Here is a 27,375-nt window from a genome sequence, read left to right as displayed (position 1 = left end):
CTTTCTTTTCATCCGCCATCATTCAGTAATTCATTATATTCTACTTCAGAATGCAGTGGAAATGTAGAAATAAATAACACAGGTGTTTAATAGCTTCTGCATATTTTGGAAATGTCATACATACAAAGGAAACTCTGCCAAAATTTCGTTAGGGACAATGGCTTATAGTTCAGCCCATCCAAGTTCCTTATCTTCGTCCCTTCTACATCACTTTTCTGTCAGCCACCCTTCATTCCCATCTTCTGCTCTACCTCTGCCACACCCATAGCACTAGATATCTTTGTTATACTTGCTCTCCACATTTTATAGTTATATAGATTGCATGCCAATAATGTACAAAAAGAAAAATGTTACCAAAGCACAAGCTTATTGGGTTGCTCGTGTTGAATTTTCAATGCAAGCAGTCCCTTTTGATTTTGAATGGTTAAGCTGAACTTCTCTCTCTTTTGTGACCGAAGAATGAAATTAGGACAATCTTCTCATGTCTTCATATTCTGAGAAGGAAGAGGAAGAGGAAGAAGAAGAGGAAGAGGAAGCTTGTTGGGTATGTCTTATTCGTGCTTTCGCTCACTTCCAGCTTGGAAGAAGAAGTTTGGTTTTGGTCTCCTCCATAATCTGTTTCAGATTTCCACCAACACAATCCCCAACTTGTACATAGAGAAACAGAAGTGCCCAACTAATTTTAGTAAGAATTTGTTGTTCCTGCTATCAACTTCTTATATTTTTTAATTTCCAAGAGTAGTTGCAACTATATGTGCTTGATAATTGTTTTCTTTCAAGATCATTAATCACCGCTGCCTTTTTAAGTTGTGTTCGTACTATACTTGACCAATCCCGAAACTACTGAGCACCGGTCAACGTTATACTGTCAAAGACTGATGCGAAATATATAAGCACACAAATTAAACCCTCTTTTTATCAATTGTAGTAAAGTATGTAAGTAGGGATCGTTCTAGGCCGGGGATTAGGAGGGATTGCTAAATCACTTGGAAACTGACTTGAAATCGTAAAAACAAAGTTTAAAACACTAACTAGACTCAAAGAATGCAAAACTATACTTTAAAACACTAAAACAAACCAAAAGACTCAAAACAGCCCCTAAACACTCAAAACTACCTTAAACACACAATCTGGGCAGTTTTGGGACTCTAACACAAACTTGGACGAATTTTGGTTTTCTAATGAACTAAAACACTTAAAAACATAATCTAAGACAAGTTCTAATTAATATGACTCAAAGAAATAAGATGGGGTTGATTTTGGACGAAAATAATTAAATTAAGACAAGAACAAAGTAAACAAATTCTTAGACAAATTTAAGTGAATCAAAACAGATTGTAAAATGAATTTGAATGAAACTTATGGATGGAAGGCTAGCTAGGAGGTTCTTCTCCACACATGTCACACTTGCATACAAAACGATTTCCAGTTGCTTTTCGATAAGCTATGAATACTCAACGCCCCAAATTAACCGTGAATTTCACTAATTAACCCTCAGTTTTTCCACAAGTTATTGGATTGGATGATTGCATACGACAACCCAAAACATTCCCTACAAGTTCCCTACATGAATTGCATAATAGAGATACAAGCACGAATCATTAAGTTCTATGAAAAACATAAGCATTGACAAGGCACTCGTTACTATGATTTGCATGAAACTTATGCCAAGAATTTACTTAACGTGATTGTGACTAGCAACCTTCACTACTTGTGAATATAAGTTCATAACGATTAGGTGAAACTCCCTTATATTCTAGCGTTAAATTCATGCATGAAAATTAAGCGTGCACCCTCAACCAACATACACAAATCATTTTTTATACGATCGGATAAGTAAATTGAATTCACAACTTATGAATCACAACTGGATGTAATCAAATCATATTGCAAGTATGAACATGGTTTCGAATCACCCCCTAACTAAGAGGGGTTTAGTTCCTCATACTCACAAAGCAAAGATACATAAAATTAGACATTAAAATCAAAGGAAAGAAAACACCTAAAATGCTCCAACTTGGGTAGCAAGTGCATCCAAGAATTCTCCTTTGCTTGCTTGCGGCAGATTGCTTTGTGGACGGATTTTTGGGTAGTTTTATGATGTAGAATGGATGGGGAATGGTATGGAAAGGTTTAGGGTAAGTGTGGAGGAGTGTTTGAGGGTTGGAGGGTGGTGGAGAACTAGGCAAAGAGGGTGGAAGAAGGTGGAGTGGCTGTTATGTTTTCTAGGCACTAGAATGGTGTTTTTGGGGTGTTTTGCTACCTAGGGTGAGTATGGACGAATTTCTGTGATGAATGGTGAATATGAGAGTGTGAACCCTTTGCCAAGGGGTGTAAACATGTATATATAGGCCCCAAAAACCTTAGAGAATCAGGTTAGGCTAGGGAGAAAGCACGGCAAAGAGTGTATATGGTGTGCAATGGTCCAAGGGTGAAAATGAAGTGATGATGCAAAGTGTGAAGGGTAAAATGGAGTGGTCTTGTAGCTAGGGGGCATGAATGATTATGTACATTGCATAGAGATGGAAAGGGAGGTGAAAATGTGTCAATAAATGGGTCAAAGGTGCAGCAACATGTGGTACACAAGGCATGGGATTCCAAATGTGAATGATGGAGCATCAATTGGTGCATGTTATGGTTGTGAAAGTTGTATAACATTTTTGTGGGTGAAGGGAACAAGAGGTATCAAGCAATTAAGTGTAATAATTAAATGAATTGAAGCATGAAATCAGAAATTATGTAGGGGACAAGAGTGATCAAGCATGGCATGGGAATCCAAAGGGAATTCTATGTTGTTTTGCATGGCAATGAAGGCAAGTTGGGGTGACAAATTTTTCGGCTGAGTTCTTCATCTTTTGGACCATAATTCTTCACATTCTTGGCCTCTTTAGTTCTCAAATTCGTCCATCCACTTTGGCCCAAATATGTGACATGCATTCCAAGCTCCATTTTGCTCCAAAATGCTCCAAAATGCATCTTCTTGCCTACTTTGTCCATAAAATCTGAAAACACACGAAAATGACTTTAAACATTAAAATAACTAAGGAAACACGACATAAATGCACAAGAACAAGCCAACTAAGTCGCATAAATATGCTCCTATCAAAGACCCATAAGAGTTTCCCTCCAACCAGGAGGTCAATCACAGCGCGACACGTGTCGACATCAGAAGCCAATCATAGTGCGACACATGTCAACATCAGAAGCCAATCACAACACGACACGTGTCAATGTCATAATGAAACTAGAAACTCTATTTTATAAATAGAGATCATTCTCTCACAATATTTCCTAATGTCATTGGTACTAAATCATTCACTAGTACTCACTAAATGAGAGCTTGAACCTATGTATTTGTGTAGACCCTTCACAATTAATCAGAACTCCTCTACTCCGTGGACGTAGCGAATTTGGGTGCACCACGTACATCTTGTGTTTGCTTCCCCGTCTTTATCCATTTACATACTTATCCACACTAGTGACCAGAGCAATCTAGCAAAGGTCACAAACTTAACACTTTCTGTTGTACCAAAGTTTTCACTGATTTTGTGCATCAACATTTGGCGCCATCTGTGGGAAACGACACTTATTCCCACTCTCTTCAGCTGTGTTAAGCTGGTTTCCACCATTCGTACACTCTATTTTGACTAGGCATCCCTCTCCAACATGGGGAGTGAAAGAAGCCACAACACACAAAATGACCCCCTCTTGCACTTGGTGCGAAGCAACGAAAGAAGGAAGGAAAGAGGGTTACTCTTCAAGCTAAAGTCGATGAGTTAAAAGCTCAGAACAACATGATAGCAATGAAGAATGAGGTCCTCCAGGAGCAGTATGGGAAGCTTTTTGAGATGCTCCACGAAACTAGGCATACTCAAGCACGCGAGCTCATTACCCCTGTGGACATCAACCATCATCTAGGTGCCCCTCAACACGGAGGGTCACCTTTCTTCAACATGGGTATCCCTGATAAGGAGCGAGCTAATCATCCAAACATTGATCAACATGAGACTTCTCTCAACCCAGCTACTTCGACCCGAAGCAAGAGAAGTGGAGGAAGACACCTCCATACAGAAGGAGTGGAAGGATCGAAAGCCGTCTTTCACGATTGTCGAGATTTCCTAAAGAAATGTCGAGACAATCCCATGTCCTAGGCCATCTACCAATTTGGGGAAGGGGGAACAAGTCCTAGAGAAACACGAAGGTATAAGGGACTCAGAGATGTTCCGACAGACATACCTTGGAAATTAGTACGGCGAGTCCAGGGAAAAATCACATGCTCTTGATCAAACCTTCATACTTCCAAGAGGAGATGGAGATTTACGAAAGAAAGCTCTAATGGTACATGACTCCACTCAGGACCCTCTTGTCCTACAGCTTCTTAAGGAAGTAAACAAGTTGAAGGCCGAACGACAAGCTGAGATACCTAATTGGAACCAACCTAGGCCTGGCCCTCTTACAAGAAGGATCCTTGCCACCCCCTCCAATCAAAGACAAAGCAGAAGCTTGGCTTGCAACTCTGTACTGGAAAGGAGGACCCAATTAAACACCTTAACCTTTTTTAGTCCACCATGGCATACCGGATGCACACCGACGAAGAGCGATGTCTTCTCTTCCCCTCTACCTTCTCTGGTGAAGCTCTAAACTGGTATTGCCATCTTCCACCTGAGACAGTAGACTCATTTAAGGAATTGAGGAAACTGTTTGTTTCTCAACACATTTTCTAGACCGATCGCTTGCACTCTGCGGATGACTTGTACACTATTCGCCAGAAGCCAGACAAGTCATTACGTATGTATGCTGCCTGCTTCAGCCAAGAGTATTCCCGTTATGCCGAGGCAGACGACAAGACTGTCCTCAAAGCCTTCACGGCAGGCCTACGTGACTGTTTCTTTAAGTACATGATCAATGCCAACACTTGGAAGACTTATTTTGAGGTGATGGCCCAGGCTTATAACCATGCCTCCGTCGAGGCAAGGGCATACCAAGGGAAACCCCCCCACAGCGACCCCTTATCAGCAAGTAGGGAGTGGAAGCCAGATTCAACCAAATGAGAAGATCTCAACCTTCCAAACGGCAACGGTGCCTCCCCTTGCCTTACTTAATACTTCGCCAAGTCAACAGACATATTAATCTCAGGGCAAAAGGAAAGATTTTCATCCTCACCAGTCTTATTTTAGTAAAAGGAGTAAGGGACACTATCGTGATAGTTAAGTGTATCGCCACGATAATGCCCGCCCCCAGGCAGTCAACACAGTGGGCCAAGCACGTGTCAGGACAGGCCCTACCCCGAGGTATGAGACATACACACCTTTGAACGCCACATGCGTGGCCATTTACCCCAGCATAATACACCTTATACCGAAGCCAATGCCGAGGCAGTCGGGTTACAAGCCGATGAAGAACACGGGCACATTTTGCTGCTACCACGAGCATAACGGCCATGACGGCGAGAAGTGTATCACACTTTGTGATCATATTGAAGCTTTGGTGCGTGAAAGAAAAATTGATCAATTCCTCCTTCACCCTTCAAGAGATAACTGTAACCAACGCCAAGTGAATGTGATATATTCCATAAGCGGCGGCACACCCATATCTAAATCTTCCAATAGAGCCATGAAAAATAGAGTATGAGCCTAACTAGGATCCAATATGTTTCTACGCTGAGGAAGACATCAGGGGAGGCAAGTATCAAAAGCCTAACTAGGATCCAATATGTTTCTACGCTGAGGAAGAAAGAGGTATCATCTACCCTCACAATGAAGGTAAGTATCAAAAGCCTAACTGATCGTGGAGGTTCACATAGCCAACTTTGAAGTACGATGAATCCTGGTAGACACGGGGGCTTCGGTCAATATCATGTTTGCTGAAGCTTTCAGAGCACTTAATGTAGCTGAACACTTGCTCGATCACTCGATTTCTCCTTTGATAAGCTTCTCCGATGATATCGTGCAACCTTTAGGGGGTATACACTTACCTTTCACCATTGGTACATGCCCTTACACAGCTACCATTACCACTAACTTCCTGGTGGTTGATTGCCCAATGGCATACAATGTCATCTTTGGACGCACAGATGATGCGAAATATATAAGCACACAAATTAAACCCTCTTTTTGACAATTGTAGTAAAGTATGTAAGTAGGGATCGTTCTAAACCGGGGATTAGGAGGGCTTGCTAAAACCTCTAAACTAACTCAAAAACATAAAAACAAAGTTAAAAACGTTTGAATAGACTTAAAGAACTCAAAACAGGTTCACAAGACTCAAAATAACTTAAAGACACTCAAAACTGCCTAAAAACACAAACTAGGCAGTTTCTGACTCTAGCACAACTTTGGACGAAATTTGGGTTTTGACTTGACTCAAAACACTCTAAAACACAAACAAACAAATTTTAAACACTTTGAAACAAGAAAGTAAAAGGGGGATTTTAGTTTTGATGAATTTGAAACAAACAAACAAGTTATAAAACTAGGAAGATTGTAAAACAAATTTAAGAAATAAGATGATGGATGGATTAGTTAGAGGTCCGTTCTTCACACATGACACACTTGTATATGAATTGATTTCCAATTGCTTTTCAATAAACTATGAAACTCAACACCCCAGATTAACCGTGATGCACTAATTAATCCTCAGATTTTCCTTGATTTATTGAATTGGATGAATGCATACAACAATCCAAATTATTCTCCAAAAGTCCTCTACATGAATGCATAATAGAGATACAATCAAAGATCATTACGTTCTATGAAAATCATAAGTGTTAACGAGGCATTCGTAACTATGAATGCATGATATGTTTGCCAAGAATTCAATTAACGCGATTGTGACTAGCAACCTTCACTACCAATGAATATAAACTTGTAACGATTAGGTGAAACTCATTTATATTCTAGCATCTAATTCATGCATGAAAACTAAGTATGCATCCTTAATAAACATACAAGAATTAGTTATGAATAAAATAGATAATTGAATTGCAATCACAACTTATCAAATCACAATTGGAAGAAATCAATTTAAATCTCAAGCATGTTCATGGCTTCAAACTTCCCCCTAACTAAATAGGGGTTTAGCCACTCATACTTACAAAGAAAAGATAAACAAATTTAAACATTGAAAACAAAAGAAAGAAAACACCTAAAAACGCTCCAACAATCCAATTTGAATGGCAAGCACGTCCAAGATCCTTCTTCTTCTCTTTGTAGCGGCACAAGGTGTGGTTTGATGGATGAGTGGTAAATTATGGTGGTGGATGGATATAGGTGGGTTATGGTGAAGGGTGGATGGGTGGATTGTGTTCTCTTTGGTTTTCTTCCCCTCTTGCCTTGAGTTTGCATGTGGGCTTCTTTGCATGTGTTTATCCTTGCAATTACACACACACACTTGCACACACAAAAGCCCAAAACGTCCATCCTCATGTCTCCATGTTTGCACCATCCAATCTTAGCCCAAAAATGCTCCAAAATGCTCCAAATGCATCTTCTTGCATCCTTGGCCCATAGAACCTACAAACACACAAAAATGGCTTAAACTACTAACATAACTAAGAACTAAGAACATAAATGCACGAAAACAAACATACTAAGTCGCATAAATATGCTCCTATCAAATTCCCCCACACTTAGCTTTTGCTAGTCCTCGAGCAAAACAAAGAAACAAAACATAAGAACAAAACAAAACCTAAACCTTCCAATATTTACCTTAGGGATTTTCAATGCAACATGACATGCAAAAGATCATCATAACCACATATGTTGGCCTTCCCTACCCTTGAGCACATACTTAATCATAGTCACCACATACTAGTTCACATATAACCAATTAAAACTATGTTTTGAATGTAGTAACATGCCTTAGAGAATCTGCTCAATTCCTTACAAGATACACTCTTATTTTCACTCCGATTTTCTGACTACACACCCTACACTAGGTGTATGTGAGAAGAGTGATGTAAACATGAAAACGAACACTCACATATGTTTATAGCAAAGAAAGCAATTTCTGGAGTTATTAAGCATGTATAGATATGATCTCATGACTGGAATGCTACTACTTAGATGCGAGAACCAGGGACACCATATGCTCGTACCAATCCCAAACTCCACATATTGAAACGCATAACACTCAAGATTGAAGTTAAGGGTTGTAACGGGGTTAGGGGTGATTGGCTAACAATGAAAGGTAAGGAAACAAACGTTTTTAAAGCATAATAAGCAAAGTAATGAAATTGATGCTTAGAATTCCCTTTGAATGCAGCAACTAACTTTAAACACAATGGGGTTATTCATTCAACTTTTTAGGGCCGATTTCAACTATAAACAACACTTGTGAGTCTTTCCTCACTTATTTCAAACTCTTTTTCTTTTCTTTTTTTCTTTTTCTTTTCTAACCCGTGCCTTATTACTTTCTTTTGGCACACAAAACACAAAAATCTCATTCCCCCATACTTGTTTTCTGCATAAGGACAATCAAAAGGAATTCATTTTAAGTCATGCTTCATTATGCTTTAAAAACAAGGGTATGGATAGTCCTAATCTAGGCTAGGTAAGGGAAATGTGGTTTAACAAAGAAAACAGGCTAAACAAGGCTCAATGGGGTTAAACTTAAACAAATATGCACGGGATAAGCTTTTTGGCTCTAGTTCACTACACAACTTCATCTTGAATATGTGTTATGCAAATCAATGTCATGCTTTGAATGGAACGGGCATAAGTTCTAGTATTTGGAACTAAATGATGAAACGCCTTCTAAGTAGCAACCAAGCAAAGAATGATGAGATCATGCAACGACTTTAGAAAACAAAAATGCACAGATTAATAACTCTCCAAAGAACGTATTAGGCTCAAGTCTCTCAAGGTTGTAGTGTTAGTTTGAGTTCCTTCCTTCAAGCATGTTACAAAAACTGATTTTTTTTCTTTGTGATTACATGTGAATTCGTAAACTATAACTATAACCAAGCATAAATCAAGAGCATATCAAACTTTCATCCATGTTTATAACTTTCTTTAACAGTCATGCAATTAACAAACCAAATCCTCATTATTGTGTTGGAAGGTATCCTAAGACACAAACAAACACACAAAAACAACTCTTTTTGGCTTTTTCAAAACAATTTTTTTTTTCAAACTTTTGTCAAATTTTCGGATTTTTATGTCAAAACATACTAACATGCTTAAAAACACACTAAAAACACTTAAAACAGCAAGAAACAACATTGTAAGTGATAGGTGAATAAAATCCCACGAAAATCATGCAACAACAACTTGTTTACCCCCCCCACACTTAAATCTAACATTGTCCTCAATGTTTCAAACATAAACTCACACAAAAGCAAACAAACAAACAACGAGGAAACATGATAAACATGGCAAAGTAAAAGCAACAGAGAGGAGGGTTAAAGAACGCAAACACCTGGTTTTGGAGTCGGAAATTCCTAGGTCTTCTTTATTTCCATGGGTTGCCTCCATCACTAATGAGAACTCTAGACATGCCAAACCTAGCAAAGATATTAGTTTTCACAAAATCTAGCAACAACCTTTGAATCGTTAGTCCGGGTGGTTTTGGCTTCCACCCATTTGGAAACATAATCAACAGCTAGCAAGATATAAGTGAAACCAAAAGATGGAGGGAAAGGACCCATGAAATCTATACCCCAATGTCAGAAAACACTATAATGCAAATAAAAATAAAATAAATAAATAATAAGAAACAAAATAAAGCAATTGGACTGAAAACTTCCCTAGTTTGCAGTAAAACCAAGCGATGACCCCCCAAGCTAAAATTCTGCAATCAACTTCAAGGGTGGAAATAACCAAAAATTCCTGCAAAGAAAAGAAATAATTCAGTTAAGTAACGCAAGAAAATGTAAAAAAAAAAAAATTGCAAACGAAAAATTGAAAATCACGATAAAAGACAATGAATGGAACTAATAAGTGATCATTGGTCGTGCTTGTTGACTTTCCACAGCTTTCCTCTTGAACAGGGTGACACTTAGCTTTTTACTTGCAAGTGATGATTTGATGATATTGTACGGCGAAGCTTTGCTCTTTGGTGATGTTGCAGTTCCTTATTTGTTCTCCAAGCAGATGTGGCAGCTTCTCTAGTTCTTCAGCTCGGACTCCTTCCGCTGGGATGATTGTGCAAGCTGCATTCTTCTCTGCTTGTTTCTTCTGTACGTTGTCTCCACATGCTGTTGGTATCATTTTCGCTTGCCTTATCTGTTCTTCAGGTAGATGTGGCAGCTTCTTTGGAAGTACATCAGCAGTGGAAGACGAGTACTCGAGAGCAATTTCTCCATGTCCTGCAGGTTAGAACAAAGACAAGGAAAAGGACATGGAGAATGCATGATATGAGATACTCTTGCTTTCAACCATTATGATATGAAATACTTTTGCTCTGGATGGGTTGTTTGCAGGGGTATCCCAGGGAATGAGGAATACAGAGTGACTCGAGAGGGTTCTTTGGGAATGCATTCTCGGAGATGAAGAAGTGCTGAGAGGGTGTGCCTTTGTTGTGGAAGGCGAAGGTAAATACTTGTAGGACTTTTCTTCACAACCGGAACTATTCTCTCACTCATTGTCGGCAGCCGGTGGATGGATGAATAGTACAAATTACGCGCTTTCTGACAAAGCTGCCCGTAATTTCCGCAAAGCAGATTCCTCATTGATATCTGGAATCGGCGCTTCGAGCTCTGAGCATCGTCGATTGTAGAGGTAGCATGTGACACGTGCGGATAAATCTGGAAAAGAAGATTTGCCCGTGGGTTGAAGCCCAGCTTTTGAGAAAGCTAGCATGTCTTTGACTGTTGAATTTCCCTCTTCGATTTCTGAATTGGTGCTTCGACAAACTGCCCGAGAATTTCGCAAAGCAATTTGCGTGTGACAAGTGACGACACGTCAGGACAAATTGATCTTTTGAAATCCGGGGTTCGGCTCGTGGTTTCTAAGCAAGCCCAGCCTTTAAGAAATGAAACGCCTCTTTTGAGAAAAGAATCCGGCTTTTTGAGAAAGGAGCCCCAGCTCTTCGATTTGCGAGAGGACGCTTCTCTGAGGAGCGCCTCTTTGATTTCTTCTTTTTATAGAGGCGTTAATTTTGTTCCATAACACACTTGAGCTCCCTCCTGTAAACACTCCCTCCTGTAAACTTCCAAAATCTTAATCAGTCTGATCTCTTCTTTCTCAACACTTTCAGAAAATGTCTGGCCCTTCCGATCGCCGTTTTGACTTGAACCGTGGTGAAGAGGCAGCCCCGCCTTCACCAGACAACATATGGCGCCCATCCTTCATATCCCCTACCGGTCCCCTTACTGTGGGGGATTCGGTGATGAAAAATGACATGACCGCTGCGGTGGTGGCCCGAAACCTTGTCACCCCCAGAGATAACAGACTGCTCGCTAGACGATCTGATGAATTGGCGGTTAAGGAGTCTCTGGCTCTTAGCGTGCAGTGTGCCGGTTCCGTGTCCAACATGGCCCAACGCCTATTTGCCCGAACCCGTCATGTTGAATCGTTGGTGGCTGAAATACAGAGTCTCAAAGAGGAGATTAAAGGACTCAAGCATGAAAATAAACAATTGCACAAGCTCGCACACAGCTATGCCACCAGCATGAAGAGGAAGATTGACCAGATGCAGGACACCGATGGTCAAATTTTACTTGATCATCGGAGGTTTGTGGGTTTGTTCCAACAACATCTGCCTTCGTCTTCTGAAGCGGCACCGCGTAGTGAAGCTCCAACTGATCAACCTCTGCCGCCTCCTCCTTCTGTGGCCCCGCCGACTGCTGAAGCACCACCCGACCAATGAATACTATTAGTTTACATCATTGTAAAATATTTGTACTTTTTTTTTTTTTTGTTTTTTTTTATTTTTTTTTTATTTTTATTTATTTTTATTTTTTTTTATTTTTATTTTTTTTAATATGTAAATTAATGTAGAAAGACTTTGGTTAACCTTCCCCCACACTTAAACTAAATAACACAAACTCACAGAAATCAACCAAATAACACAACTAACTAAACAAAACAAAATGAAAGCAGTAAAGATAAGGGTATAAGAATTCAAATCTGATTTGGTTAGCGATTCCAAAGTCTCCCTTCGTTGAATGCTTGGGTTGCCTCCCAAGAAGCGCTTGATTTAACGTCTTTAGCCGGACGAAACTTTCCTTTAAACTCCCCTCGGCTCCAAAGCATGGAATTTATCTTTTAATGGGAGGTGATACTTGAAATGATTCGGCAATGGTTTAAATTCAAGAGTGGGTGCCTGAATCATCAAAATTAGAAACATGTTAGTATAAATTAAAATTGAAATTGGAGAAAATGGCTTATTTTCTTTTTTCGACACAAACTCAATGACAAACACCACATTTGTGAACATTTCCGGGACTTTGAACTCGGCCAGGTTTACTATAATGGTTGTGGCTTGTCCCGTGTCATCAAATCCAACTGCTTTGGGTTTGATTGTCTCATGCACAGCCTCTTGGATGTATTCTTGATCTGCTTCAACCACTTCATTCTCTTGAATCCCTTTTCTTGGTGTGCAAGGTTCTTTGAACATTTCAATACCATCGGGAACTTGTTTTGGTGCACCAAGAATTGGGATATCACTTTGCACCTTTGGAAGAGCTTCCACAATGTCTTTTTCACTCTCTTTGATATTTGGAATCAAAAACCTGCAAGGACAAAGGACATTCGGTGGAATAATGTTAGAATGAAGTGAATTTAGACTTTCCTCACCTGAGTTAGATGACATAGGGATTTGAGGAGTTTGCAGCAAGAATTCTTCTAAACTGCCCAGGTCGTCCTCCTCCTCTTCTGCTTGCAGCAGCAATTCATCCATGTTTGGGCTGTGTTTGGATGGTTCTGGGACAGCTTCATCCTTCATGTCACCTTCCAAGGTGGTGGCTTCATCGATCTCACTTTCTGCCTTTGAATTTGCAATGTTTGAGTTAGAAAATTCACTTTGATCTTGAATCTGTGCCATGAATTCCACAATCTGCCCAACTTGCATTTCCAATTCGTCCACTCTTTTGACTCGGTCTTGCATCTCCTGGTTTTGATTTTCTACTCCCTGATTCAAAGAGGTGAGTAACTTATTAAGTGTATCATTATCCAAGGACGTACCTGAATTGAATTGGGTTGATTGTTGTGGTGGCTGTGACGGTTCATATGGCCACTGATAGAACTCTTCCGATGGCGGCAATTGTTCTTCTTTTCGTAAACCCTGCGCTACAGAAATTAGTCCTTCAAGAATTTCATTATAATTCATGGGCATACTTTGATTTGATTGGAATTGTTGTGGGGAATGCTGTGGTGGCTGCATAGGTCTTGAATAGAACTCGTCTTGCTGCCAATATCCACCTTGTTGAAATTGTTGAGGTTCATCCCACATATAATCTGAATTACCTCTCCAATCTGAATTGTAAGCGTTGGAAAAAATGTTGCCCCTCGATTGGTTATGGCCTTGATATCCCCAAACATCTTCATTTGCATAAAATTGAGGACTTTGATAACCTTGCCCATAGGGCACATCAAATGTAGGGACACTTGGCATTGTGGTCCGTTCGGCATTATGAGTCAATTGAGCAGTGAGCTGTGCCAATTGAGCTTGAATGGTCGCAAGTGCCATGTCTCGCTCCATTTGTACCTAAAATCAAAGAAAGAAAAATAAATCAAATATCAAAAGTAACACAAAACAAGGAAAACAAAACTAAGTCAGAAACTAAAACAAAAACAAACTAAACAAAAAGAAAAGAACCAAGGGATTAGCAAAGTTTGCTAATCCCCGGCAACGGCGCCAAAATTTGATGCGAAATATATAAGCACACAAGTAGGGATCGTTCTAAACCGGGGATTAGGAGGGCTTGCTAAAACCTCTAAACTAACTCAAAAACATAAAAACAAAGTTAAAAACGTTTGAATAGACTTAAAGAACTCAAAACAGGTTCACAAGACTCAAAATAACTTAAAGACACTCAAAACTGCCTAAAAACACAAACTAGGCAGTTTCTGACTCTAGCACAACTTTGGACGAAATTTGGGTTTTGACTTGACTCAAAACACTCTAAAACACAAACAAACAAATTTTAAACACTTTGAAACAAGAAAGTAAAAGGGGGATTTTAGTTTTGATGAATTTGAAACAAACAAACAAGTTATAAAACTAGGAAGATTGTAAAACAAATTTAAGAAATAAGATGATGGATGGATTAGTTAGAGGTCCGTTCTTCACACATGACACACTTGTATATGAATTGATTTCCAATTGCTTTTCAATAAACTATGAAACTCAACACCCCAGATTAACCGTGATGCACTAATTAATCCTCAGATTTTCCTTGATTTATTGAATTGGATGAATGCATACAACAATCCAAATTATTCTCCAAAAGTCCTCTACATGAATGCATAATAGAGATACAATCAAAGATCATTACGTTCTATGAAAATCATAAGTGTTAACGAGGCATTCGTAACTATGAATGCATGATATGTTTGCCAAGAATTCAATTAACGCGATTGTGACTAGCAACCTTCACTACCAATGAATATAAACTTGTAACGATTAGGTGAAACTCATTTATATTCTAGCATCTAATTCATGCATGAAAACTAAGTATGCATCCTTAATAAACATACAAGAATTAGTTATGAATAAAATAGATAATTGAATTGCAATCACAACTTATCAAATCACAATTGGAAGAAATCAATTTAAATCTCAAGCATGTTCATGGCTTCAAACTTCCCCCTAACTAAATAGGGGTTTAGCCACTCATACTTACAAAGCAAAGATAAACAAATTTAAACATTGAAAACAAAAGAAAGAAAACACCTAAAAACGCTCCAACAATCCAATTTGAATGGCAAGCACGTCCAAGATCCTTCTTCTTCTCTTTGTAGCGGCACAAGGTGTGGTTTGATGGATGAGTGGTAAATTATGGTGGTGGATGGATATAGGTGGGTTATGGTGAAGGGTGGATGGGTGGATTGTGTTCTCTTTGGTTTTCTTCCCCTCTTGCCTTGAGTTTGCATGTGGGCTTCTTTGCATGTGTTTATCCTTGCAATTACACACACACACTTGCACACACAAAAGCCCAAAACGTCCATCCTCATGTCTCCATGTTTGCACCATCCAATCTTAGCCCAAAAATGCTCCAAAATGCTCCAAATGCATCTTCTTGCATCCTTGGCCCATAGAACCTACAAACACACAAAAATGGCTTAAACTACTAACATAACTAAGAACTAAGAACATAAATGCACGAAAACAAACATACTAAGTCGCATAAATATGCTCCTATCAACAGACATCAATGATCTAAAGGCCATGGTATCCACACATATGTTGTTGATGAAACTTCCAACCCCCTATGGCACTGGTTACATCAGAGGAGATCAACTTAGTGCAGGGTCATGTTACAACACTTCGGTCAAGCAACAACACCTGTTTGTGCCCAAGGAAACCCTTTCTATACATGACCAAGTTATAAAGACCAGCCCGAACGAAGCCAACTTGGATCTTCACGGTGGCAACTGTCAACCCGACGATCCTCGAGACGACTCTTTCACCCAGCAAGCATAACCTGCTGAAGAGTTGGAGAAGGTTTCTATCTCAAAAGATTATCCAGATTGCATGGTGAAGATTGGCACCACCTTGTCGCCACCCATTCGGTTGGCATTGATCTCTTTTTTACAAGAGAACACTGAGGTTTTCGCCTAGTCATACGAGGACATGTCAGGCATCTCTCCCGATATCATATGTCATCGCTTAAGTATTGACCCTAAGACCAAGACAGTGAGACATGAGCTAAGATCTTATGACGTTGAACGATACGAGGCAATAAAGGCAAAAGTTGAAAAACTCAAAGGCATAGGCTTAGTCTACGAAGTCAATTATCCAACATGGTTAGCAAATGTTGTCCTTGTTAAGAAGAATCTGACTAAGGAAAGTCACCTACTCTAAAAGGCCTTATGGAGAATGTGTGTCAATTACACCGACCTAAACAAAGGATGCCCGAAGGATAGCTTTCCTCTTCCTCTCATAGACAAACTTATAGACTCTACGGTAGGGTGTGAACTCCTTAGCTTCATGGATGCTTACTTAGGATACAACCAAATCCTCATGAACCCTCTGGACCAACAACACACAGCCTTCACTACTGACAGGGGACTATATTGCTATAAAGTCAAGCCCTTCGGCCTAAAGAATGCAGGAGCAACTTATCAGAGACTGGTCAATTCAATGTTCGCCAAACAGATTGGGAAGAGTGTGGAAGTTTACGTTCATGATATTCTAGTCAAGAGCAAACATGTTGACCAACACATCACCAACCTATCTGAAACTTTCACCATTCTAAAGAGGTATCGAATGAGGTTGACCCCCAACAAATGTGCCTTCGGCGTAGGCTCTGGCAAATTCTTAGGCTTCATGATAAGCCAAAGAGGCATTGAGGCCAATCCCGAGAAGATTAAAGCAATCCTCGACATGAAGGAACCGGTAACTTCAAAAGACATCCATAGCCTTACTGGCAAGGTGGCAGCCTTAACTAGGTTGATCTCTAAGGCCACACACAGATGTGCTCATTTCTTCAAAGCACTGAAGGGAAGTAAGAAGTACATTAAATGGACCGATGCATGTGCCGAGGCATTCAAGAACCTCAAAGACTACATGAGTAAAGCCCATCTGCTCTCCAAACCTGAGGTTGGTGACACTCTCATTATCTATCTGTCAATATCGGCTTCAGCGGTAAGTTCCATTCTCATTCGAAATGATGGTAATGTCGAACAACCGGTCTACTACGCTAGCAAGCCCTTACAAGATGCGGAGACACGATACTTCAACATTGAGAAATTGGCTCTAGCGTTGGTCATGTTTGCTCGAAAACTACGCCCTTACTTCCAAGCACACTCCATCATCGTGCTTACCAATCATCATTTTCGACAGATACTCCAAAGTTTTGACACTTCGGGGCAAATGATCAAATGGGCGATAACATTCGGTGAGTTTGACATCTCCTACGAACCAAAGCCAACCGAGATGGGCCAAGCAATGGTAGACTTCATCGCCGACTTCACATATCCTGTTGACATTGTTTCTATGTCTAAAGAAATGGTTTCATTACCTCGGAAGCTCAAAAAATAGAACCAATAACCCCAAAATGGAGTCTATATGTTGATGGCTCGTCCAACCAACAGGGTTGTGGAGCAGGACTAGTCCTTACGACCCCTGACAAAGTGGCGATGGATTATGCTCTTCGTTTCAAATTGAAGGCATCGAACAATGAGGCTGAATATGAAGCCCTCCTAGCAGGCTTACGTTTGGCCAAACACCTTGGGGTTAAACAAATTGATATCTTCAGTGTCTCCCAATTGGTGGTTAACCAGGTCACCAACAACTTTGACGTTAAGTATAGCTCCATGGCAGCATATCTGGCACAAACACAATTGTTGGTCAAGCACTTCCACTACCAGATCACCCAAATTCCTCAAGCGACAAACAGTCAACAGACGCTTTGGTTCGCCTCGCCTCAGCGGTAAAAGACAAAATTGGGAGAAAAATTCAGGTCGAATTGTTGGCAGTACCAAGCACCATGGCTACAGAAGTGTGCAACTTACAACAGGGGGATAGTTGGATTACCCCGATTTATAAATTCCTTGCGTATGGTACACTTCCAAACGATAAAGTCCAAGCTAAACAGATTCGATACAAGGCTACCCGTTACTTGATCATTAATGACCAACTCTACAAACGGGGTTATAACCTACCATACCTAAAATGCCTTACGCCCGCGAAGGCAGAAATTGTCCTTCGGGAAATACATGAAGGAGTCTGCGGAGATCATGCTGGATCTCGATCCCTAGCACACAAGGCTTTTTGCCAAGGATATTACTAGTAACACTCCATCAAGATGCCATTAGAATATCTCGCTCATGTGATAAGTGTCAACGCTACGCAACTATTCCTCACTCATCTCCTAAGCCGCTCACTCCTATGAGTGGACACTCTCGATGAAATGCCTTTGACATGATCAAAGATCAAGGACCTAACCATTAGACATCTATGATGCCTCAGGTCAAAGGACTACTTTGCATATTGCAACTTACAAGTTCTTACATGACATGTATGTTCGAACTCTCTTTTGATCGTTGTTCAGTGTACTTGATTACTCTTTCAAGCACCTATGTGTTTGTCTTAGTGTCCAACACTAAATGACTTGAGACTAGTTATACTTACGCTTGAGTTGACATAACACATACTAACCTTAGCAGATTGTCAATGCCCAATTAGCAATCCTATGGCTAGGAACGTTTTAGGAATGAACATAAGAGAAAGGTCTCATTAATCTAACTTACTTAAATCACTTCTCTCTTAGATCAAATACATTCCTTGGATTCCCTTATTGCTTAAACACATGATACAATAAATAGTGATTAACAATAAGCTTTGCCCTTCATTAAACATATAATAGTTTAATACAATAAGTATTCCAAAAGCTATTACATCAAATGAGTGGCTTTGTGGGCATACTTCCAACAGTTTTGTTACTTTGGAAACTTGGCTACTAGCAAGACACCTCATTCGTCAACTCCATCGACTGGAGACTTAGGGGACTCTTACCATATGCTACTGCACCTTGATACTCGGAAGTTTCACAACCACTCAGTGACTTGGATTTTTTCAAGTCTCCAACCGAGAAGTTTTCCTCACTCGGGAAATTAAGGGAGCACTACCTCAACCTACATGCTTCACTCACAAAGCTTCAACATACAAGCTTCAACAAAAGGAAAAATTCAAAGAACTTAGTGAAGACGGCCTTGATGTATTTAACACAATACGTTGAAATGAAGCAAAGCTTGTTTATTGATATCTCCGATAAGTTACAAATATGTACATATACATGAATCAAAATAAACAAACAAGAGGGAGCCTTCATAAAGGTTGCTCAGGAGAAGTTTAAGCAGTCGGTAGAGCCCCATAAAGAGGAGGCACCAGAGGGTGATTATTCGGAGCCTCAGCACTAGGCAGAACCCCAAAAGGAGGAGGCACCGAAGGTTGATCATTTGGAGCTTCATTACACGGTACAGCCCTAAAAGACGAAGGTAATAAATGCCTTTAGAACAAACCCATAAACCTCTGATGATTAAGTAAAATCTGACCATCAAATTCCTGCAGCTGGTCAAGCTTCCTTTTCATATTTGTAGCATAGTCATGTGCAAGCCTGTGCAACTGTTTATTCTCATGCTTGAGCCATCTGATCTCCTGTTTAAGACTTATCACTTCAGCCGCTAATGATTCAACTTGGCGGGTTCGAGCAAATAGGCGTTGGGCCATATTAAACACAGAACCTGCACACTGAACATTGAGAACCAGAGAATCCTTAACAGCTAACTCATCAGACCGTTTGGAAAGTAGTCTGTTATCTTTGGAAGTGAGAAGGTTCCTAGCCACCACCACAACGGTCATATCATTCTTCATCACAGAGTGCCCAACGGTAAGAGGACGAGTAGGGGATAAGAAGGATGGGTGCTATATGTTGTCTTGAGAAGGCATAGCTGCCTCTTCACCAAAGTTCAAGTCAAAACGACGGTCGGATGGGCTAGACATTCTCAGAAATGATGAAGGAGAAATGAGGTGCAATAAATGTCTGATGTACAAAAATAAGTGGACAATTCCTACAAGCAATAACTCTCTAAATGTACTTCTTGCACACAATTGGTGCCTCTATAAAAGAAAGGGCAACAGGGTCATTGGTTCAAAAATCGAAGAGACACCACTCTCCACACGTAACATCAGCTCCGCGGGTACCACAGATAACTTTTCCAAATATCTCTGATAAAGTTTAGACACATAAATTTTGAAGGTCCAGCTACCCTACTATTACCCACAAGGGTAAAGGAACAGCACCACTACTTGATAACTGAAAAGTCCCTATGTGTGTCAACCTCTGTACTCGATGGCAATGCAGACTGGTAAAAATGCCCAACCTTTACTCACATTCAAGAAAACACTCCCAACAAGATTGCTTGCTCAAAAATCGAAGAGGCACTGCTCTCCGAATCTCGAGAGCCATACTCCTAACAAGATTACTTGCTTAAAATCGAAGAGGCACCGCCCTCCGAATCTCGAGAGCCAGACTCCTAACAGGATTACTTTCTCAAAAATCGAAGAGGCACCATTCTTCGAATCTCGAGAGCCAGATCCCCGACAGGATTGCTTGTTCGAAAACCGAAGAGGCACCACTTTCCAAACTTCGAGAGCCAGATTTCCTTGGATAAAGCTTGTCTGCAATCTTCACACACAACATTAGCTTTCCAGATACCACATACCACTTTTTCAAAGTGCTCTGACAAAGTTAAAACACGTGAAGCTTGCAGCTCCCACTATATTGCTATGACCAAGAAGGGTAAAGGAATAACATTGTTTGTACCATACTTGACAAATCCCGAAACTACTGAGCACCGGTCAACGTTATACCATCAAGGACCCAGAAGAGGTTCCCTTCAACCAGGAGGCCAATCACAATGCGACACGTGTCGACATCAGAAGCCAATCACAGCTCGACACGTGTCAACATCAGAAGCCAATCACAACACGACACGTGTTAATGTTAGAACAAAACTAGAAACTCTCTTCTATAAATAGGGATCATTCTCCCACAATAATCTCTAATGTCATTTTGTACTAAACTATTCACTAGAACTCACAAAATGAGAGCTTGAACCTATGTATTTGTGTAAACCTTTCACAATTAATGAGAACTCCTCTCCTCCGTGGACGTAGCCGATCTGGGTGAACCACGTACATCTTGTGTTTGCTTCCCTGTCCTTATTCATTTACGTACTTATCTTCACTAGTGATCGAAGCAACCAAGCGAAGGTCACAAACCTGACACTTTCTGTTGTACCAAAGTCCTCGCTGATTTTGTGCATCAACATTTGGCGCCGTCTGTGGGAAAGACACTTACTCCCACTCTCTTCAGCTTTGTTAAGCTGGTTTCCACCGCTCGTACACTTTCTTTTGGCCAAACATCTCTCTCCAACATGGGGAGCGAAAGAAGCCATAGCACACAGAATGACACCCCCATTGGACCTAGTATGAAGCAACGAAAGCAGGAAGGAAATAGAGTTACTCTTCAAGCCAAAGTCGATGAGTTAGAATCTCAGAACAACAAGATAGTGATGAGGAACGAGGTCCTCCAGGAGCAGTATGAAAAACTTTTCGAGATGCTTCACGAGGCTAGGCATGCTCAAGCACACAAGTTTGTCGCCCTTGCTGAGGTCAACAATCATCTGAATGCCCCCCAACACGGAGGGTCACCGATATCCAACACGGATATCCCTGATAGGGATCGAGCTACACATCAATATGATAATCAACATGAGACTTCTCTTAATCCAGCTGCTTCAACCCGAAGCAGAAGGAGTAGAGGAAAGCACCTCCTCACAGAAGGAGTGGAAGGATCAAAAGCTGTCTATCGCGATTGTCGAGACTTCCTAAAGCAACGTCGAGAGAATCCCATCCACATAAGCTCAAAGATCAATGACCCAAGAGTTTCTGAAAGACTCGGTCCTCTCCCACGACCCAGGCCAGCAGTTAATCTAGGGAATGGGCAACAAGTCCCAGAAGAACATGAAGGTATAGGGGACTCGAAAATGTTCTGACATACTCACTCTAGGAGTCAGTGTGACGAGTCCAAGGAAAAATCATGCTATCTTGATCAAACTTTCCTACTTCTAAGAGGCGATGGGGACTTACGGAAGAAAACTTCAGTGGTGCACGACTCCACTCAGGACCCCCTTGTCCTACAACTCCTGGAGGAAGTAAACAAGTTGAAGGCTGAACGTCAAGCCGAGATACCTGACTGGAACCAACCCAGGCCTGGCCCCCTCACAAGAAGGATCATCAACACCCCCCTCCAAGCAAAGACAAAGCAGAAGCTTGGCTTACAACTCTATACTGGAAAGGAAGACCCGATTGAACACCTTAACCTCTTTGAGTCCACCATGGTATACCGGAGACACACCGACGAAGAACGGTGCCTTCTCTTCCCCTCTACCCTCTCTGGCGGAGCTTTAAACTGGTATTGCGGTCTTCCGCCTGAGACAGTAGACTCATTTGAAGAGTTGAGGAAGCTGTTTGTCTCTCAACACATCTTCCAGACCTATCGCTTGAATTCTGCAGATGACTTGTACACTATTCGCCAGAAGCCGGACGAGTCCTTACCAAAGTATGCTGGCCACTTCAGCCATGAGTATTCTCGTTGCGCTGAGGCAGATGACAAGACCGCCCTCAAGGCCTTCACAGCAGGCTTACGTGACTGTTTCTTTAAGTACATGATCAATGCCAACACTTGGAAGACTTACTCTGAGGTGATGGCACAAGCTTACAACCATGCCTCCGCCGAGGCAAGGACATATCAAGGGAAACCCCCTACAGTCACCCTTTATCAGCAAGTAGGGAGTGGAGGCCAGATCCAACCGAATGAGAAGACCTCAACCTTCCAAACGGTAGCAGCACACCCCCCTGCCTCATTGAATGCTTCGCCAAGTCAGCAGACATATCAATCCCAGGGCAAAAGGAAAGATTTCCATCCTCACCAATCTCATTTTAATAAAAAGAATAAGGGGCACTATCGCGATAACTCAGTATATCGTCACAATAACGCCCGTCCCCAGGCAGTCAATGCAGTGGGCCAATCATATGTCAAGACAGGCCCTACCCCGAGGTATGAGACATACACACCTTTGAACGCTACATGCGCGGCCATCTACCCCAGTATAGCTCATCTGATACCAAAGCCAAAGCCAAGACAGCCAAATTACAAGTCCACGAAAAACACGGGCATGTTTTGCTGCTACCACGAGTATAATGGCCATGATGGCGAGAAGTGCGTCATTCTCCGTGATCATATTGGAGCTTTGGCACGTGAAGGAAAAATTGATCAGTTCCTCCTTCACCCTCCAAAGGATAACCGTAACCAACGCCAGGTGAATGTGATATATTCTATAAGCGGCGGCACACCTATGTCTGAATCTTCCAATAGGGCCATCAAAAACAGTGAACGAACTTTGAGACCTGGCCATCAAGTGTTTCACGTGGAAGACATCAGGGGAGGCAAGTATCAAAAGCTTAACTGGGATCCAATATGTTTCTACCCTGAGGAAGAAAGAGGTATCATTTACCCTCACAATGACCCGCTGATCGTGGAGGCTCACATAGCAAATTTTGATGTGAAACGAATCCTGATAGACACAGGTGCTTCAGTTAATATCATGTTTGCTGAAGCTTTCAAGGCACTTAATGTAGTTGAACACTTGCTCGATCGCTCAATTTCTCCTCTGATAAGCTTCTCTGGCGATATCGTGCAACCTTTAGGGAGTATACACTTACCCCTCACCATTGGTACAGGCCCCTACACAGCTACTATTACCACTAACTTCATAGTGGTCAATTGCCCGACGGCATACAATGTCATTTTTGGGCGCACAGGCATCAATGATCTCAAGGCCATGGTATCCACGCATATGTTGTTGATGAAGTTTCCAACCCCTTTCGGCAATGGATACATTAGGGGAGATCAACTTAGTGCTCGATCATGTTACAACACTTCAGTTAAGCAACAACACCTGCTTGTCCCCAAGGAGACCCTCTCTATACATAACCAGGTAGTAAAGACCAGTCCAGATGAAGCCAACTCGGATCTTCATGATGGCAACAGTCAACCCGACGACCCTCAAGATGACTCATTCACCCAGCAAGCACAACCCGCTGAAGAGTTAGAGAATGTCTCTATCTCCAAAGACCATCCAGATCGCATGGTGAAGATTGGCACCACTTTGTCACCACCCCTTCGGTTGTCGCTGATCTCCTTTTTGCAAGAGAACGCCGAGGTCTTCACTTGGTCATATAAAGATATGCCGGGCATCTTTCCCGATATCATCTGTCACCACTTGAGTATTGATCCTAAGACCAAACCAGTAAAACAGAAGCGAAGATCTTATGATGTTGAACGATACGAGGCGATGAAAGCAGAAGTTGAAAAACTCAAGGACATAGACTTCGTTCGTGAAGTCAATTACCCAACATGGGTAGCAAATGTTGTCCTTGTTAAGAAAAATCCGACCAAGGAAAGTCTCCTGCTTCAAAAGGTCTTGTGGAGAATGTGTGTCGACTACACCGACCTAAACAAAGGATGCCCGAAGGATAGTTTCCCCCTTCCTCTCATTGATAGACTTATAGACTCTACGGCAGGGTGTGAGCTCTTGAGCTTCATGGACGCTTATTCAGGATACAACCAAATCCTCATGAACCCCTCAGACCAAGAACACACAGCCTTCACTACTGACAGGGGACTATATTGCTACAAAGTCATGCCCTTCGGTCTAAAGAATGCAGGAGCAACTTATCAGAGACTGATCAATTCAATGTTCGCCGAACAGATTGGGAAGAGCATAGAAGTTTACATTGATGATATGTTAGTCAAGAGCAAACATGCTGACCAACACATCACCAACCTATCTGAAACTTTCACCATTCTAAAGAGGTATCGAATGAGGTTGAACCCCAACAAATGTGACTTCGGCGTGGGCTCTAGCAAATTCTTCGGCTTCATGATTAGCCAACGAGGCATTGAAGCTAACCCCGAAAAGATCAAAGCAATCCTCGACATGAAAGAGCCAGTAACTTCAAAAGCCATCCAAAGCCTTACTGGCAAGGTGGCAGCCTTAACCAGATTCATCTCTAAGGCCACAGACAGATGTGCTCCTTTCTTCAAAGCACTCAAGGGAAATAAGAAGTACATTATATGGATGGAGGAATGTGCCAAGGCATTCAGGAACCTCAAAGAGTACATGAGTAAAGCCCCTCTGCTCTCCAAACCAGAAATTGGTGACACTCTCATTATCTATCTATCGGTTTCGGCTTCAGCAGTCAGTTCTGTTCTTATTCGAAATGACAGTGGTGTCGAATGGCCCGTCTACTATGCTAGCAAGGCCCTACAAGATGCGGAGACACGATACTCCAACATTGAGAAATTAGCTCTAGCATTGGTCATGTCTGCTCGAAAACTTCGCCCTTATTTCCAAGCACACGCCATCATCGTGCTTACCAATCACCCTATTCGACAGATACTCCAGAGTTCTGATACGTCTGGGCGAATGATCAAATGGGCGATAGCATTGGGTGAGTTTAACATCTCCTACCAACCAAAACCAGCCGAAAAGGGTCAAGCAGTAGCAGATTTCATCGCCGACTTCACATATCTTGTTGACATCGCTTCTACACCTGAAGCAATAGCTTCATTACCATCGGAAGCTCAGAAGATAGAATCAACAACCCCAGCATGGAGTCTGTATGTTGATGGCTTATCCAACCAACAGGGCTGCGGAGCAGGATTAGTCCTCACTACCCCTGACAAAGTGGCGATAGAATACGCTCTTCGTTTCAAATTCAAGGCATCGAACAACGAGGCCGAATACGAAGCCCTTCTAGCAGGCTTACGTTTGGCCAAGCATCTTGGAGTTAAACAAATTGATATCTTCAGTGACTCCCAATTAGTGGTCAACCAAGTCACAAACAACTTTGATGCTAAGGATAGCTCCATGGCAGTATATCTTGCGCAAACACGACTTTTACTCAAGCACTTCCGCTACCAGATCACCCAAGTTCCTCGAGCGGCAAACAGTCATGCAGACGCTTTGGCCCGCCTCGCCTCGGCAGTGGAAGACAAGATTGGGAGAAAAATTCATGTCGAATTGTTGGCAGCACCAAGCACCATGGTCGCGGAAGTGTGCAATTTACAACAAGGAGATAGTTGGATCACCCCAATTTATAAATTCCTTGCCCATGGCACCCTCCCAAATGACAAAGTCCAAGCTAAGCAGATTCGATACAAGTCTGCTCGCTACCTGATCATTAATGACCAACTCTACAAGCGCGGTTTTACCCTGCCCTACCTAAGATGCCTTACACCTGCGGAGGCGGAAATTGTCCTTTGGGAAATACATGAAGGAGTCTGCGGAGATCATCCTGGGTCTCGATCCCTAGCACACAAGACTTTTCGCCAAGGATACTATTGGCCAACACTCCACCAAGATGCCATCAAAATATCTCGCTCATGTGATAAGTGTCAACGCTACGCAACTATCCCTCACTCCCCTCTCGAGCCGCTCACTCCTATGATTAGCCCTTGGCCCTTCGCCCAATGGGGACTTGATTTGATCGGCCCAATGCCTACAGGGAAGGGCAAGGTCCGCTATGCAATCGTTGCAGTTGACTACTTCACAAAGTGGGCTGAAGTAGAACCCTTGGCAACCATTACTGAGGGAAAAATAGAAGACTTCGTATGGAAGAACATCCTCTGTAGATTCGGTATTCCCAATGCGATAGTCACGGACAATGGGCGGCAGTTCGACAACAAGAAGTTCAAGATGTTCTGCTCTAAGTTCAACATTAACTTATGTTTTGCCTCTCCAGCCCATCCCCAGTCTAATGGACAAGTCGAGGCCGTTAACAAAATAATCAAGCGCACTCTGAAAACTAGCTTGGACAAAGCTAAAGGTTGTTGGCCAGAATTCGTACCCTAAGTTCTTTGGTCATACCGCACTTCATATCGGACTTCCATAGGAGAAACTCCATTCTCACTTGCTTTTGGTACAGAAGCAGTTGTCCCGGTTGAGCTTGAGCAAGCAACATACCGAATCCAGAATTACATGCAGAGTGAGAACGACAAACAACTCACCCTCAACCTGGATCTAGTCGAGGAACACAGAAATCAGGCTCACCTGAGGAATGTCGCCTACAAGCAGCGCATTTCCAACTATTACGACTCAAGGGTCAAACCTCGCTCTTTCAAAGTGGGAGACTGGGTACTGAAGAAAAGATTACTCTGTGATAGGGTCCCGAGTGAAGGAACACTCCGTCCTAACTGGGACGGACCGTTCGAGGTCGTCGGCATCAGCCGCCCTGGCTCCTACAAGCTCAGAAACTTCGACGGCAAGACCCTTGGCCATCCATGGAATGCTGACCACTTGAAGTACTATTACAAATAGACTCACATTGTACAAGTGTTAAGCTACAGCCGTTCGGCATCCTATGTAACAAAGACCATTTGGTATGAATTCAATAAAGAGGTGATTTAGCCAACTCGGCCATAAACTCTTTTCCATTCTGAGCAATGAAACACTCAAGTGTTGAAGCTTCAACGCAAATGTTTCCAATACAAAACAAAATCTAAGTATGTGTCAACAAGACTATACAAAGGATCTACATCATACATTCCAACACATTCATACATAAACATCATACATTCCAACACATTCATACATAAACATCATACATTCCAACACATTCATACATAAACATCATACATTC

At 41.7% G+C, this 27,375-nt stretch overlaps 1 pseudogene; it reads left to right on the top strand.

Moving 5' to 3' along the window:
- Positions 1-481: 481 nt before the first annotated feature.
- The window catches only part of LOC114820443 (uncharacterized), a 90,773-nt pseudogene continuing 63,879 nt past the window's right edge, over positions 482-27,375 (top strand).

Source organism: Malus domestica, chromosome 13 (assembly GCF_042453785.1).
Source record: "Malus domestica chromosome 13, GDT2T_hap1".
Classification (NCBI taxonomy): Eukaryota; Viridiplantae; Streptophyta; class Magnoliopsida; order Rosales; family Rosaceae; genus Malus; species Malus domestica.
Note: the sequence above shows the minus strand (reverse complement) of the source record. Positions and strands in the feature narration are given on the sequence as shown.